Source organism: Danio rerio, chromosome 11 (assembly GCF_052040795.2).
Source record: "Danio rerio strain M-AB ecotype USA chromosome 11, GRCz13ab, whole genome shotgun sequence".
NCBI classification, from domain to species: Eukaryota; Metazoa; Chordata; class Actinopteri; order Cypriniformes; family Danionidae; genus Danio; species Danio rerio.
Window position 1 is genome coordinate 31,485,001 of NC_141031.1, and position 15,304 is coordinate 31,500,304.

The following is a 15,304-nucleotide window of genomic DNA, read 5'->3' on the forward strand; positions in this document are numbered from 1 at the left end:
AGAGAGACAGACAGACAGAGAGACTTTCTCTGTCTTACACAAACACACACACACACATCTCTCCCGCGATTTATTCAGAAATTTACTCCCACACCGTAAGAAATCTGGCCGGCTCCCGCGGGAATGCAGAGAGCTGTATTTGGGCCATAAAAATTATACCCGATAGGTCCCGAGTCCGACACGTACATTTTGATTGACAGCTTTATTAAGCCCGAGCCCTTACAGCTCTAATGCATTTTTTCAAGAATGAGTCATTTATATGTTTTAACAGCATTTATTCGTAACAAACGTAGACTATATCCCACTTGAAAGTTGGAACAAAGAAATAAAATAAGTCCTCTGTAACATCGTAACATCTCAGCACTCTATAGGTCTACATTCACTTAGCCTTTAAATTGGCCAACACACCAATGAAAAGAAATCTTGCTTAACAAATCAAATAAACTCTAAATGATGACGGGTATTTTGGCAGTAACTAAATTGAAGCTGAATATTAAAAGAATAATGCCACCATTAGTCTGTATACTCTGTCTACATTATGATTATATGGTTTAATTAATATTTATTTATAATTTAAAACCCTTTACTCACCAAGATTAGGCTACGTGTGTTTGTGGAGGAACATTATTAAATCCACAGGCTTTAGCGCAGTCTTGCGCTCATGTGCGTCCAGCAGCACTGAACACCGTTTCATTGCTACTGCTACAGGCCGAGATGCAGAGTTCTGATCTGGCTGATTTTGCAAGTTTTAGGTAGGATTGTTTATTCATCTTATACCAGTCAGGAACATCCATTTAATTTTCCATGACCGTAGTTTCAGGGTAGCGAGTGGCCTCGTCATTACCTGTCAGCTTGCTGTTTAAGGCTCTACCGTAATACGCAGTGTATGAGCGACCGCTAAATACCTGCGGCTGGAATAACCGCTCTTTCTGACTGGCTTGACCGCCGTCAAAATTCTCTTTTTTTACTACTTCGTCATAATTTGCTTCACCTTTGCAGGGATGGATTTTAATGCAGGGATTTGGATTTTTTCGGGTCTCGCCGGGTTCGGGCAAAGATCTTCAGCTCTAATGCAGACCTCTCGTTCATATTAACCACGTCTCCCTTCTGTTCAGTCGAAACTGCCAAACTGCAGGACACTTTGAAGCGCGACTCGTCACGTCACGTCTCCCTGTCCCTCTCTCCCTCTCCCCCTCCCTCTTCCTCTATCTCTCTCCTCCACACTGTCCCGTGATGACAACCACACACACGTTTTTTAGGCATTAAATAAAGGATATTTAATACTTTATGACGGTATAACGGTATTGAAACTGACACCGTTGCTATTTTTAGATCCCGCGGTATACCATAATACCGTAATATCGCCCAAGCCTAGCATGTACATTAGCTTGGGATAAGAAAGAAAGAAAGAAAGAAAGAAAGAAAGAAAGAAAGAAAGAAAGAAAGAAAGAAAGAAAGAAAGAAAGAAAGAAAGAAATGCTATAGGCCATTTTAAGTCTTGACTATTATGTTATGTATCTTTGAGGAATAGTTTTCCGTATGAATAAAATGACTAATAAATACACTTTCTTACATGTTTTTAGCAATTTTGCACATTGCTAAAATGAATTAGCATGTTTTCAACACATTTTAAGCTGCTAGCCCACATTAGCATGTAGTGAAGGTTTTAAAATATTCAGTTAACTATATTTTTAACATTTCAAACAGAAGGTTTTAGGAGAAAGTCATAATGTAAAATTGTAAAGTAAGTTGTTAAGTCTTTAACAACATATTGTAACCACATACAAAAAAAAAAAAAAAGTTTAGAGTCATTACGAATTTTTTCAACCATGGCTCAGTCTGAAAACATACCCATACATACATTTTTGGAGAGCACCAAATACATCCTAGGAACTACATTCTATGCAGATTTTGTTTCAGCAAATCCACTAGAGGCCTCTGTGTACGCTTTTCCATATCTCAAATTTATTTTGCATGTGCCTTTTGCACCTGCTGTTCTTGCGCAATCCACCAGAGGCCACTGTCGACTAACTGACTGAATGATTGATAAACAGACCCACGCTCCACCTTTTCTAAACCCAACCAATAGTGTTTTCAAAAGCACCAATTGACCAGCCCACCTACTTTCCTTAACAGTGACAGAAAAGCCCTCTTCTGATTTTTACCGTGTTTTACTACATCCTCACCCTGTTATTTACTTGTTTATTTTATTTTTTGGCTTCTGTTTTTTTTTACCCCGTCGCCGTGGTAAACTCCTTTCTACATACCAAGTTCACTAAAGTATGCGGTGAGTTAACTGGACAAACTGGTAACAGCATCCATACAGAGGTAAGCGGTTAGCTGGTAAGCACGAAAAGAAATGTGGTCATATCGCCCCATAGCGTTCATTTTAAAGACGAAAGGCAGCCATATGTACTTCTGGCTACATAATTCCCAATCTCCAGAAATGTATTTAGGGCTACAGGTTTCAGAATAAGCCTATGTTGAATTTTTTTATATATATTGTGTATGTACAGTTGAAAACCAAAAGTTTACATACTCTCTAAAAAAAGGAACATAACCATTTTTTTTTTAAATGTCTGGTGTTAAATACTAAATGTTTACTATTTTAGGTTCGTTAGGATTACCTAAATGATTTACATTTGCTAAATGCCAGAATAATGAGAGAATTTTTTTTTTTTTAGAATTTTTTTTAATTAATTTCTAGACAGTGAAAAGTTTACATACATTTCCCTAGCCTTTTTTTAGCATTGCTTTTAAACTGTTTAACTATGTCAAATGTTTCAAATGTTTTGGGTATCCTTCCACAAGCTTCTTACAATAGTTTGAAGGAATTTTGGCCCATTGCTCCTGACAGAAATGATGTAACCAGTCAGATTTGTTGGCTGTCTTGCTCCACAAGCTTTTTAACTCTGCCCACAAATTTTCTATAGGATTGAAATCAGGGCTTTGAGATGGCCTCTCCAAAACATTCACTCTGTTATTCTTTAAGCACATTTTAACTAATTTGGCAGTATGCTTAGGGTCATGGTCTGTTTAGACCCATTTGTGGCCTGGTTTTAATTTCCTGGCTGATGTCTTGAGATGTTGCTTCAGTATTTCTACATAATGTTCTTTCTTTATGATGCCGTCTATACTGTGAAGTGGACCAGTCCTTCCTGCAGCAAACCAGCTCCATACTTCACAGTTGGGATGGTGTTCATAGGCTTGTAAGCTTTCCCCCTTGTCCTCCAAATGTAACACTGGTCATTATGGTCAAACAGTTAAATCTTAGTTCTATCAGACCACAGAACATGTCTTCAAAAAATATTCTTTTCCCCAGTGTAATTTAGCAAATTGTAATATGTCTTTTTTTTTTCTGGCTCGTTGATTTTCCCATGTTGTCACACAAGGAAGCAGTGTGTTTGAGGTTTTCCTTAAATACTATTCTACAGTTGTGTCTCCAATTAACTCAAATGTTGTCAATTAGCCAATCAAAAACTTCCAAAACCTTGGCACTATGATCTGATCTTTTTCAGAGGTATAATAATCTTATTGTATGTAAACTTGATTTTCAAGAAAAGTTAAACCAATTTCTCAAAAAATCTCTCTTATTATTCTGCTATTAAGCATAACAGAAACAAATTTGATAATCTTAACCTACCTAAAAAAGAAAATGTTTAGTCACATTAACATCTGACTTTTTTTTTAAATGGTTATGTGCCTATATATAGCATATATATATATATATATATATATATATATATATATATATATATATATATATATATATATATATATATATACAGTGTGTGTGAACTTCTGGTTTCAAATGTATATATTGTACGTTTTAAAGAAAATAATAATTTTATTTAAAATGGATTTAATTAGTTTCTACAGAATACCAATCACCAACATATCCTTAAAACAAAGTATCATGTTTTTTTAGAAAAAAGTAAAGTAAAATATCCAACTGTTTCATTATTGATAATAGTTTCATTATTGACATGTGGCACTGAAGACTGATTCAACTTTTCATCAAAGGAATATTTATTTATTTTTTTAAGTTATTTTAACTGAGAAAACCTCACCCAAAATTGTGAGTGATAGTGGAAATAGATATATACTTTAAAAAGCTATATATTAAAATCCACATTCTTCTGACTGAACCTTTATGGATCCCCTTCGGGTGTGGACTGCCAGCTAAAAACACTGGCTCTAGAGGAAAGGCTTAGTCAAGAGAGTGCTGTCCGATTGAAAATAAATAAATAAATAAATAAAATATCAAATTTATGTTTTCTTTGAAATGGACTAACGTATGTTCTCTAAGCTTCAGGGATTACCCATAACTATCCTTTATACATCAGCTGAATCATAAGATGGAAAAGCAAGAGAACATCAAAGACGAGGAACATAAAAAATATAAATGCTCCAGATGGGAACAGCAGCAGGAGTGCAACCTCTACACAATGCAGAGCTCCAGCCCCGCGCATCAACTCCACTGATGGAAATCACAAGCTCTTTCTCATATATTTATTTAGCAAACATACTGGCAAACAGCTAAAAATCCAGACTTTATACATACCCAAGGACACACTATTGATGGAGCAGGACTGTGATTGCAGTCACTCTTCAGCTACTGCATCACACCTACTTAACCAGCACTCTTTATGTAAGCGGCTCATTTGGCAGTGCATGTTAAAGTGAGCAGACAAACAGTGAAAATACATTTATAATATATATATAAAGAAAAAAATAGGCAACTCGCTTAAACTTTTATACTGGCCTGGGGTCTTATTTATAAAACTTTGCGTTGAAAGCTTACTAAAGGTACAAGTATGCCAGCATAAATGTTAATTGTTTATTTATGATTATGCCTGATATACGAAATATAAAAAATGGCTAAATTAAATCAATATTTAAGTCAACGTGTTCATAAATGTGTTCACAGCATATTTGTAAGCTATACGTTTAGGCTTCTATTTTAAGTGGATTTAAAAAAAAAAGGAATTAGTAAAGCTCACACAAAGCCAGATTTGACATGTTACTAGCATGAATTTACATGTTGTAGTCATGTTTCTACACATTTTAGCTCATGGCTAAGATGCTTGAGCACATTGCTAGCATGATTTACCATGTTGCTGGCATGTTTCTACACATTTTAGCTCATGGCTAAGAGGCTTTAACACAGGGGTATTCAAACTTGGTCCTGCAGGGCCGGTGTCCTGGAGAGTTTATCTCCAACTTGCTTCAACAGACCTGTCAGGAAGCTTTTAGTATATCTAGTAAAAGCTTGATTAGCTAGTTCGGGTGTGTTTGATTATGGTTGAAGCTAAACTCTCCAGGACACTGTTTAGACATCCCTTTAACACATTGTTGACATAATTTAGCATGTTGTTGACATGTTTCTACACATTTTAGCTCATGGCTAAGATGTTTTAACACATTGTTGGCATGGTTTAAGCTGTTGTTGGCATGTTTCTACACATTTTAGCTCATGGTTGAAATGCTTTAACACATTGTTAGCATGAATAAACATGTTGTTGTTATGTTTATACACTAATTAGCTCATGGCTAAGATGCTTTAACACACTGTTGGCATGATTTAACATGTCGTTGGCATTTCTCTACAACATTAAGCTTAGAGTTAAAATGATTTAGCACATTGCTAGCATGATTTAACATGCTGTCCTGTTTATACACAGTTAAGCTCTTGGCTAAGATGATTTAACACATTTGGCATGATTTATCATGTTGACATGTTTCTACACATTTTAGCTCATGCCTAATGCTTTAACACATTGTTGGCATGATTTAACATGTTGCTGTCATGTGTATACACCATTTAGCTTATGGCTAAGATGCTTTACCACATTTTTGGCATGGTTTAACATGTTGTTGACATGTTTCTACACATTTAAGCTCATGGCTAAGATGTTTTAACACATTGTTGGCATGATTTAAGCTGTTGTTGGCATGTTTCTACACATTTTAGCTCATGGTTAAGATGATTAACACATTGTTAGCATGGGTTAACATGTTGTTGTCATGTTTATACTTCATTTAGCTCATGGTTATGAGGTTTTAGCACATTGCTAGTATAATTTAATATGTTGCTGTCATGTTTAAAAACTATTTAGCTCATGACTAAGATGCTTTAGCACATTGCTAGCATAGATTAACACAGGGGTAGGCAAACTCGGTTCGAGGGCCGGTGTCCTGCACAGTTTAGCTCCAACTCTAATCATACACCCCTGCTTATAGATTTCTAGTGATTTTGAAGACACTGATTGGCATGTTCAGATGTTTTTGATTAGAGTTGGAGCTGAACTATGCAGGACACCGGCCCTCCAGGAACGAGTTTGCCTACCCCTGGCTTAACATGTTGTTGTCATGTTTATACACCATTGAGCTCATGGCCAAGATGCTTTAACACATTGCTAGCATGATTTAACATGTTGCTGCAATGTATCTATACATTTTAGCTCATAGCTAGGGCCAGACGGAATCTGCGGACGTTTTTTGCTATTTCTGCTGAGAATTTTGGTAAAAATCTGCGGATTTCTGAGGAATTATTTTGGGAGTATCCAACGGAGTATCATAACTTACACTTTAAAGGGCACCTAGGTTACCCCTTTTTTCAGATTTAATATAAGTCTTTTGCGTCTCTAGAATGTGTATATAAAGTTTCAGATGAAAATACCCATCAGATTTTTCATTATACCTTTTACAAGATGCTGTTTTATACTGATTTCCAGCAGGGGGTGGTTTTGTCGTACTGCGCCTTTAAGACGATTCTTTCCCGCCCACTATTTCTACATGCCTCCTCCCTCAGCTGCGTCAGACAACAGACAGACTTAAAGGAAGAAGGTCTCACGTAGCGTTTGTGAGATACTACAGTAAGAACTAACCTTTACTAATCAGTATTGTGAAGTTGCATTGATGAGTCACACACAATATCGTTACAAAGTTAACGCGCGCGCGCGCGCACACACACACACACCACAGATGACACACACACACACAGGCAGGCAGACAGAGCGCGCTTAGCTTAGTTAAGACTAACCTCAAGTACTGTGTGGATATCTGTTATGCTAATGTACAAAATAAACCTGATTTAACTTGAGTTAAAAACAACTGATTTAACGGGATTGAAGCGTCTTCTTTTATAATTGTTCTGACACGCGGCTGTGCTGATGAAGTAAAGCTGAAGTAAAACGCTGTAATTAATTACACACATACTCTGTTTTAAAACACTTTAAACATGTGAAACTTACTCTTAATCACATTTGATGATGATTGCTGATCCTAGCGAACAGAACAGACCTTTTATTCCCGGTTGCTTTGCGTATGTCTGCCTGGTCTTGTTGACATATACACGCGACTACCGGAACATGTTAATGCGCGCAGCTGCCAATCAATTCGGTGGGCGGGGGGGATCACACACCTACGTAATAGTGCGATCGATTTGAAAACAGCTCCAATTGGCCGACCCTTTTTTTTGTAGTTAAATTGAAAAAAAGGACTGGGTGTGTTCAAATCACCCCAGTATGACGGTCTATACACTATACCAACACACAGATCTGTCCAAACAGCTTGAAAAGTAGATTTTTTACCATAGGTGCCCTTTAATATATTAAATAAAAAGTAATAAATTACTGAATAAAAACTGAATAAATTCCGATTTACACATTTACTCAAGTAAATAAACAGAATTTATAATGGGCTAAAAAACTGCAGAAATCTGTGGAATTCTGCGGAAAATCTGCGGAATTCTGCACGCACAGATTCCGTGTGGGCCTACTCATAGCTAACATGTTTTACACACTGATTGATTGATTGATTTAACATGTTGCCAGCATGTTTTTACACATTTTAGCACACACATTGTTAGCCTGACCTATCTAGTATTTTTAACACAACATTTGAATACATTAATGTTACTAGCATCTTTCAGCATGTTACTAGAATGAATTAGCATGTTTTAGGATGTTTTAAAATATGACTATGATTTTCTTTTAGCATGTCGATGTCATAAATTATGTATAATCATGTGTGTATTTTTAACACACACACACATGCATGCACACACCCACACACACAGCCTGTATAATTAATAACAGGAGATCATAAATAAAATGAATCCCTAAGAGATGAACTTATATGTAATTAATTAAATAAATATTATTAATTAAACAGTTATTATACAGTATTTGGGGTGACACAGTGGCTCTTTGGTTGGCAGTATTACCTCGCAGCAAGAAGGTCGCTGGCTCGAGCCCTGTCTGGGTCAGCTGGCATTTGTGTGTGGAGTTTGCATGTTCTTCCTGTGTTAGCATGGTTTCTTTCTTGTCCTCCTTTAATTTACCCCACAGTCCAAAGACATATTATTAGTACTATTAGTACTATTCATTTTAATATTATTATATTATAGTATTACTACTACTACTAATGAATGCAACAAAATAAAAATAAAAAACACAAAACAAAAACTACTTTAATGTTTACAAAAGTTCCAGCTCTTAATCTTAACAAACCAATATCAAATATCATCTGCAATCTAATCTCCTCCTTTTACTGTCCATTCAGTAAAACCCACTGTAGTCAACACCATCATCAGTGAACGAAATCCACTGTCACATCAACATAAAGTGGCACTTATTGCGGGATAACATGCTGCATAAACCCATCTGTCAGGATGGCAATATTGAATGATAACACAACGTGACTTAAGCCACGACTGGTCACAAGAGACGAACAGATTGGAGAAGGGCAAGGCAAGGTTGGCTGCAGATTAGAAGTGAAATGAACAGCCCTTGGAAGGATGAATTATAACAAAGATAGTGGGGTTTGAGTGGTTGGGGAGGAAGAGATGTGTCACTTATGGAGAGATAAAACAGAGAGAAGTGGAGAAGGGTTTTATCCCATCGCTGAACGCCTGATAGTCAGAGGCTTTTAAGTGCAGAGTGACCCATTCTCACCAAATCCTCTGCTTAGACACTTACGGTCATATTTCCCTTATTAAAATAGGGTTACACAGAGATTAATAGCACTTTAAGCAAATATGATTTAAATGATGAACGGTCACAGGATGTCAGTAGTATCTGCAGACTAGAAAACAATTTAGTCACATGACCAGCAATGTTTTCCAACTAAAAATACTGTTGAAACTTTGTTTTTGTTTCTGTTTTACAAAGTTTATAGATAGATGCTAATACTTGAAAATGATGGCATTACAGTAGCTTACTGTACTTTAGGAATGTTTGTAACATATATTTAAGGGTAAACTCTGGCAACCATAGATGCCAGTTTTTTTAACTATACATTTTACAGATATTTTCACTTTTTTAACACACACACAAACACACACACACACACACACACACACACACACACACACACACACACATAGAGTATGTAATAAATATAAAGATAATACTCAAGCCTGAGTCAACAGTACAGTCCAGAAATGGTACAGTAACGATCAGCAAGTCAGCAATTCAGTACTTCAAACAGAATGAGAGCGGATGAACAATATGTCCAAACAAGCAGTTCTTGCTGGAGCAAACTGCAAACAACAAAGAGGGGGAAAAAAACACGGCTACTTTATAAATCCACACAGAAAAAAAAGTTATTTAATAAACAACAAACAACAAACAACAACAATTTAAAAAACACAGTTTTATTATTATTATTTTTATTTTAACACTCCACAGCATTTTTGTTGTTTGTTTTGACTTTATATTGTTGTTATTATTATTATTATTATTATTATTATTATTATTATTATTATTATTATTATTTTATGTTTTTATTATTTTATGGTTTTATTTTAGCAACAATAATAATAAAACAAGCAAAAAGGAAAAAACCTTAATCCAAGAATCAACATTAATCAACACAACAATGTTGTTCAATAAAGCAAAAACAAAAACAACTTAACAGTGTGCCTGTTTTTGAATTTATATTTTTTAATTATTATTATTCATTCATTCATTTTCTTGTAGGCTTAGTCCCTTTATTAATCTGGGGCCGCCACAGCGGAATGAACCACCAATTAATCCAGCAAGTTTTTACGCAGCGGATGCCCTTCCAGCCGCAACCCATCTCTGGGAAAGATCCACACATACACACACACTCATACATTACGGACAATTTAGCTTACCCAATTCACCTGTACCGGATGTCTTTGAACTGTGTGGGAAACCAGAGTACCCGGAGAAAACCCACGCGAACACAGGGAGAACATGCAAACTCCACACAGAAACGCCAACTGAGCCGAGAATCGAACCAGCGACCTTTTTGCTGTGAGGCGAACGTGCTACCCACTGCGCCACTGCGTGGTTATTTTATTATTATTATCATTTTATTATTATTGTTATTATTATTATTATTTATGTTTTTTTTCATTTTAACAACAAATAAAACAAGAAAAATAAACAAACCCAAATCCCCTTCATGAATCAACATTAAAAATGTTTAATAAAGCGAAAAACAACAATTACAATACATTACAACAACAACTTAACTGTGTGAATTTTTTTGACTGACACGTTTTATTATTATTATCGTTCATTCATTCATTCATTCATTCATTCATTCATTCTTTCATTAATTTATTTATTCAATCATTTTCTTTTCTGCATAGTCCCTTTTTTAATCTGGGGTCACCACAGCGGAATGAACCGCCAACTTTTCCAGCATATGTTCTAGGCAGCAATGCCCTTCCAGCCGCAACCCATGACTGGTAATTATTATGATTATTATTTTTTAATTAATATTATTCTTATTCTTATTCTTCTTATTATTATTATTATTCGTATTATTATTATTATTTACATTTTACAACAATAACAAATTAAACAAATAAAAAAGAACAAATCCAAACGCACAAAATAAATTCACACTGAAAAAAAGTCCTTTAATAAAGCAAAAACAACAAATAGGTCAATATGCATCCAGACACAACAAAAACATTTTTGCAGAGGATATATAAAAGCCCAAACAATCCCCAGACAAAGCCATTTGTTGGGGTTCAACGCCCTGCTCAACATGCCATAATTGTCCATGTCCAATCATGCTTTTAAAATATCATCGAAAGCTTTTATTGATGGCGTGAATGTGTGTGTGTGTGTGTGTGTGTGTGTGTGTGTGTGTGTGTGTGTGTGTGTGTGTGTGTGTGTGTGTGTGTGTGTGTGTGCGCGCGTGTATTATTTTTTTCATTATCAGGAGCATGACTAACATCATCACACAGAGAGTGATGGGTAGAATTAATATTGCTGGTGGCCCGCAGGGACAAAACTGCCCTCGCCTTTGCAGATGCCTTTGAGCTCGGCCGACTCAGAGGTCAGCGGCTCATTTTACACAGACAAAAATCTATTACAAAACCCATCTTTCCACACAAAGACTTATACCCAGAGGAGGAGAGTGAGGTTTCTTTAATTGTTTCTCTTCTGCCACACAGCTGACCCAAATAGCTGCGGTCCGCACCGTAAAGATAAGCGCTGGATGGCCATTGATCTGACTCAAAACTTCAGGCCGCTGGAGGACGCAGAGTCAGAAAGGGCAAGAGAGAGACGCTTCATTTCGACAGTAATGACCATGTTCCTCCATTGATTCGCAGCTGTCAAAAGCACTTAGACTGACCACAATTTGCGCCAACTGTGAGAAACGACAATCCTCGTGTGACCGCAAAGTTGTTAGACTGATGTTAAACTTTATTTTGCGAGCTGACAGCTTGTTTCTTTTTGTCTGTTTGAAAATATTACACTGCAAGACTGGTTTCAGACAGTGGTTCTAAGAAACAAACAATTGAGCTGCATATTAAGGTGTTAGACTGATTTCTGAAGGATCACGTGACACTAAAGACCAGGGCAATGATCCTAAGAATTCAAATTTGCAACAAATTAAAATAGTTATTTTAATCTGTTTTACAAAACTGTAGTTTTTTTGTTAGTATGTGCATGTTAGTCTTAAAGTTATCTCTGGGCTAGATTGCTAGATCTTAGATTGGAGATGTAAGAATTAGGTATGAGTGGATAACCAGCTTTGTAAGAGTGTAAATTATCATATGCATTTGTTTATATGGCAGAAGCATGTCTTTTTTATCAAGAAGGTCTACACAGATTCTAACGGCAGATAGCCTACTAGCTGTGCTTCCATCCAAAGAAGAAAATTGAATGTTTGCGCATAACTGGAATATCGCATAAAAGACATGCAGATAAAGCAGCGTTTCCATCCAAGTAGTTTAAGAGAGCAAAATCAACACATCCTGATTAACTGGCTCCAAATATCAACAGTAAACATTTTACTTGCACCTCAGAAGATGATGCTGACACGCAATGAACTCGTGATGGTGCTTGAAGCCATCAGACGCGAAGCACATATGCTCTTGACAGCTCTGGAGGTAATAATATTATAATACCACTAATACCGGTGTTTTAGAATGACCAAAACAACATTTCAGATGTTTTACAATGTGCTTAGCCTGCTGGTTTATCCATTTACACATTTTTTATCATCACATTATCTCTTTTAACAAAATCATGTGACTTTTTTAATGCACATACTGTAATTTGTTCAGTGAAAGTGTTTCCATCAAAGTTTATGCACATCTTTTCTTATCAAATAAAACATTTATCCTGCTCAGTTTTGTGCATGGTTTTTATGCGCATTTTCAAAATGTATGCACATTCTGGTATCCAAAATGCACATAAAAATAGTTGGATGGAAATGTAGCTACTGATAAGATCTGGACATAATTAATATGTGTGAGGACTTTGGGGGTTTTGTGATGTGGTCACATGTTGATTAGTCAGTTTGTATGTAAAAAAAATTTAATTAAAGCTGCCCTTGTTTCCATTTTTGGTATAAGATTGCAGAAGGATGGTTTGACTAGAAATGTACGGTTTTTCACCATCATACTGATAACTTTTTAGTAATTCAGCAAAACTACAGTTCGTACTGCTGTTGTTAAAACCCATTCTTACAGCTTTAAGATTTACCATAGTTTGGAAAAGTAATGGTTTTAAAACTGCAAAAAAATTCTGTTATACGGTTCCTAAGGTTTTTTTTTTTAGTTTTGTTTTTTTCCGTGTTTTTTTATGACTATTTAATGTAGTTTGTTTAGGGCAACCGTATCTCCAGCAGAAAAGGAGCCTCGACATCAAAAGCTACTGGTCAGCTCGCGATTCTGAAAAACAAATCGCTTATGAACCAGCATCCAACTATAGAACTGAACAGTGGCTAACTTTATTACCAAAGAAAGCATTATATCCAAAGATGCCTTTTAAAGTCTGCTTATTTCTGCAGAATCATTTCTGAATTATCGAAGTAAATGGCCGCTAACAACTGACCTCTGACATTACAGGAATAGTTAAAATGTTCAATATACCTGTATTAAAACAGAAAACAACTATTTTATACTGTATATATATATATATATATATATATATATATATATATATATATATATATATATATATATATATACATATATATATATATATATATATATATATATATATATATATATATATATATATATATATATATATACTGTAGGCTAAGGTGTGTTTATTAATACTCAAAGACAAACTAGTCACACAGACAGGAAATTCAGCAGTCCATCGCTAAATTTAATTCCACATATACAAAAACACCTTGTACACAATTAAACATTTAAATACATATTTCAAGAGTTCACACTTTGCTGATGATTGACAATAAAGTGCTTTTGGCATGCTGTGTGAGAGCCCTGAGCTCAAGTAGGTCTCGAGAGCACCCCTGAATTTGTTCGCTCGGCCCATTCCTTGACTTTTAGGGGTTGTCACGGTGGAAAGAACAGCCAACTATACCAGCACATTTTATGCGACGAATGCCCAGTACTAAAACACTTACATACTTCGGCAATTTGGTTTATTCAATTCACTTATTGCATGCCTTTAGACCATGGGAAAAAAGTACCCTGGGAAAACCCTCACAAACACTGGGAAAACATGTAAACTACACAAAGAAACAGCAACTGGCCTAGCCAGGACTCAAACCAGTGACCCTTTTACTGTGTTAACCACAGTGTTAACGACAGTGTTAACCACTGAAACACCATGCCCCCCTGTCCTGGATTAATCTAGAAAAGAGGGGGAGGAGTAGGGGTGGATAAGGGGACTTTCGAGGCTAAGATGACTAAGATAAGAAAATCTGGTTATTTACAGTATGTGCTTTTGGATTTGTCTGATTGGTAAATCATATGATAGTTAATGCGGTACCAGCCATGGTCAATCATTAGCACGTTATCCTCTTGAAATTATAGTTTATAAATGAGCTTTACCTAAAAAAAACATACATCTTGAGAAAAACTATGACAAAAACCAACACACACACACACACACACACACACACACGGACTCCCAACTTTAGAATAAATTGCCAATGCTTGCAGATCTGTTACTATTTTTATTTAGTAATTGAATCATTGCAGGTACAATTAGGGGCTACAAACTGACAACCAGAGCAACTGAAATTCAGCATGCAGAGGATGGGAACAATCTCAATGAATGGTGTATGGTTTTTGCTGAAGTTGACTAGAAGAAAAAAACTCTATAGGCTGTGTTGAGATTCCTCAATAATCTCATCAGCCCACCTAATAAATTGATTCAAGGAATTTTGGTTCCTCAATTACAAACAATTTCATTTAATATTCAATCCTAATTCTGAGCAGGCTGGTCCTTTTTTCAAACGCACCAGTTGTAAAAACAAACAAACAAAAAAAAATAGCAATCACTGCACTGCCACAAAGCTGACAGACTGTTTTCACGCGCAGTTAAATGTGCAATTATTCTACTAAATGTTGCCTTTTTTAGCTAAATGGAGAACTACCCTCACGCTGTATTTTTCCTACCTATTCAACATGCCGTTTCCTGCTGGCATCTGTTGAAAAAATGTGTTTCAGAGCACAGCGTGGTGCCCATGTAAACCCCTTTCTAAAATCAACTCAGGGTGCACTTCTCTGGCACAATCAGCCCTCTCCAAGCTGTTGCCTCTTTCAAATGGCAAAGGCCACATTGCTGAACCTTTCAGATGTACATCAAGTCCAGCTAGTTTGTTCTGGGAGCTTCAAAAAAAAAAAATCTTACAGAGGGTTTGGAAAAATATCTAGATGGCAGCTTTACAATGGAGGAACATTTGATTCTTCTGAACAAAGACACAGGCTCTGTCTCTCCATGGACGTGCTTTCCATTGAGAAAACTTTCTCCCTAAACTGCAGAGTGACAAAGCAAAAAACAAAACACCTCAAAAAAAAGAGCACTCAAGGTGAATTGGACTT

General features: G+C 36.0%; 1 protein-coding gene and 1 long non-coding RNA gene across 3 annotated transcripts in view; one reads left to right on the top strand and one right to left on the bottom strand.

Moving 5' to 3' along the window:
* Positions 1-12,848, top strand: part of LOC147841815 (uncharacterized) — a 16,072-nt gene extending 3,224 nt beyond the window's left edge. The window contains exons 2-3 of the long non-coding RNA XR_015502716.1: positions 11,209-11,325; positions 11,444-12,848. This is a non-coding gene — a long non-coding RNA (uncharacterized LOC147841815). The remainder of the gene's footprint in view (positions 1-11,208; positions 11,326-11,443) is intronic.
* Positions 1-15,304, bottom strand: part of igsf21a (immunoglobin superfamily, member 21a) — a 439,822-nt gene that overhangs the window by 235,945 nt on the left and 188,573 nt on the right.